Genomic DNA, 3,166 nt, shown 5'->3' with positions numbered 1-3,166 from the left:
ATGTGTGCTTGTTTATAGAACTGATTATTTTTTTTAGAGTTTGTTTGAATCAAGATCCAAATAAAGTCCATTCAATGCAAATGAATGATGTCTCTTAAATGCCTCTTAATCTGTAGGTTTTCCCCTCCATCTCTTTTTCTTCTTACTGACAATTTGTCTTGTTGAATAAACCAGGTTGTTTGTCCCATGGAGTTCGCCATAGTCTGGATTTTGCTAGTTTGCAGTGTCACTTCACATCTCCTTTCCCTGATATTTCCTGAGTTGGTAGTCAGATCAAGTTACTTGATTCGATTATGATGGAATTTTTTTGGAAGCCTCCTTCAGAGGTACCTCTATCAGGAGGCACACAATATCTGGTTGTATTTGTTTTTGAGATATTTGCAACCACTGGTGATCATTGCCTAGAACCATTAATTCTTTCAAAGTTGTAAAATGGTGTTATTCTATCATTCCTTCTTTTAACAGTTGGAGTACTATAAAAAGAAACGTTCCCTCATCAATTAATTGGTTACCCCAAAGCATAGCTTGCATAAAAAAGGCAAGGTAAATGCTTGATTCTTTCTTTTTATTTACTAGTTTTCAAAATAATGACTTGGTTCTCTAGCATCCTACAGTGTTGCCCAGAGGGTTGTTTGTTATTTTGGTCTCAGTTCTTCACAATGTGGTTATACTAACAGCTGGATATACAGTTAACTTCTTTTTCTTTCTTTCTTCCTTTCTTTTTTTTTCTTCCATTTTGCTTTCACTGTTAAATAATGTTTTTTGTCATTTAATTTTATTTTTATAATTATACAAAATATCATGTGGTTCCTTGAATCTACAAAACAAGGTACCTTCGAAGTCTAGCTTTTATTTCTGTTCTTTCCAGTTTCTTCCTCTCACCTATAGATAACTGTTCACTTTAATGGTATATTTTTCCATTGTCCTTTTCTCTGCCGAATAAGTAAATATACATACAGATTTGTATCTCCCTCTTTTTATATAAACATTGGCATATTATACCCACTTTTCTCCATCTTGATCGAATAACATATATAGCAAAAACTTTAAAAGTATATTTAATGTGTGATGTGCTTAGTTGCTATTTTAATGTTTGCTATAATAGGTAGGCAGGGCTTCAAAAGCTCAAAAAAAGCCAAGCCCGCTGCTTTTATATTCCCAGCCGGATAAGATCCATCTCTAAGCCAGGCCAGTTTGAGGTCGATAGAGTGATTGAAATCAGCCGGCTGAACGTGGGAAGTTTCCTGGAAAGGCGAGGAAATGCAGTTTCCGCCAGAAGAAGTTCCTGTGAGGATCATGGTGCGGAGTTCTGTCCTCAACATGAGACTTTTGCGATGGGCTTGGGATTTGAGGACCACTCCACCTCTCAGAAGGTAAGGTGGAGGATCTCGTTAGGTGAAACACATTGGTTGTTTGGCCCTAACAAAAACAGCACCTTAGAGTGGACACTTTCTGTGTTGTTTTGGTTTGCTGCTTGCAGACTCAAAACAATCCCATACAGAGTAAGGGGAGAGGTGGACGCCAGAGCCAGAAGTCCCAGCAGCGAGCAGGGCCGGGGCCGGGGCCGGCGGTGGCGGTGGGTGGAGCCAGGCTGTGGGTGGGGCTGGGGGCGGGGTCTGGCTGTTTAGGGGGCGGGGCCGGACGCCTGCCGGGAGAGGGCGGTGGAAGCTGGCCAGGCTGGGTCGGGTGGAGCAGGTGTCTTCGATCCCACCGAGCCCAGCGTAAGTAGCTGAGCCTGTTCCTGCAGGATGATTCGTCCGCATGAGCCCACTCACTCCCCGCCTCCCTCGCGGCCCCCAGAACCTGGCACACCAGAGGGCCGAGAACGAGGCGAGGCCGGTGGAGTGGAGGAGCGAGGAAGTGGCTAGAATAATCTGGAATACTCTTGCCCTCTTCCGCAAGCAGTCTCAGGCTGCATCTCTGTGACCAGGCCTCGCTGGGAGGTCTCGTCTTCTACAAAACGTCTGCCCTCTCTGGTTCCTAAGTCTGATTTATTTGCTCACGCTGCCTTTGGTGTACATTTAAAAGTATATTTCCCCCTGTGTTGAAAGTGGTCCCGTTTCTGGGATGGAAAGAGGAACAGAACATAGTAATTTGACCTCTAAGGAAGGCTCTGCCAGTGGCTCTCAAGTCTTTTGACTCAGAAAAAGGGCACACCGTGAATGATCATGGATAGCAGCACACTGATGAGGGCACATCCCCATATAGAATTCTGTGTGGCTGTGAGAAAGAGAGAGGTAGATCTATAGGTACTGATGTGGAAGGACGTACGTAACATATTGATGACTACAAAATAAAGCAAGTTGCAAAATGATGTATATGTTTGTAAATGTATTGGAAAAGTTCATAGTAAAATGTTATTAGAGGTTTCTTCTAGGAAGTGGGGTTGGAGAATAATTGTATCCATGACAATGCTTTCTGCTGCAAGTAAAGAAAACCTCAACTCAGCGGTTCACACAATAAGGAAATTTAGGGGGAACCTGGGATTGATTAACTCAGCAGCTCAAAACATCATTGGAGACCCAGGTTCTTTCCATCTTTCTGCTTTGCCATTCTCCGGGAGCAGGCTTTGTTCTCAGACAGCTCCGCTCATGTGGGATAGGTGCGGTAGTTTCAGGAGAAACATCCAAACTTAATATCCCTAGCAGAGAAGGCCAGAGGCACCTAGCCGAAGTTACCGCTGATCAAAGTCACCTGACACAGGAGTCCCATATCACACCACCACTGCCACACTCCATTCTTGGCTGGAAGCTGCCCTGGGAAGCGTGGCCTCAGGTGCTCAGAGACTGTTTGTTACGGTCCCTGCAGCTGGAGAGCTGAGAAGTCATTCTCATGACAGTCACAAGCATTCTCTCTTTTTAAGAACAAATGCCCCAGCAGACTTTCCCTTTGTGTCACAGGGGTCACATGTCCTTGTGTAAACCAGCTGAGACCACTATGATTGACTTAAAGATAGACCAATCAGGACCACACCCTCAAGATGGTCTAGTGCCCACCTCCCCAGAAGAATGTGGCTACTGGGGGGAGGATGGGAAACTGCAAAAAAAATTCCTTCTGTTAGGAAGAAGAAAGTGACCATATTACTTGTACAATAATAGTTATTATTATTTTAGTTAGGGCAGTTAAGAGAATGGGACTTGGCATCAAAAAGAAAAATATTTGATTC

This window comes from Eubalaena glacialis, chromosome 11, assembly GCF_028564815.1.
Source record: "Eubalaena glacialis isolate mEubGla1 chromosome 11, mEubGla1.1.hap2.+ XY, whole genome shotgun sequence".
In the NCBI taxonomy this organism is placed as follows: domain Eukaryota; kingdom Metazoa; phylum Chordata; class Mammalia; order Artiodactyla; family Balaenidae; genus Eubalaena; species Eubalaena glacialis.
Note: the sequence above shows the minus strand (reverse complement) of the source record.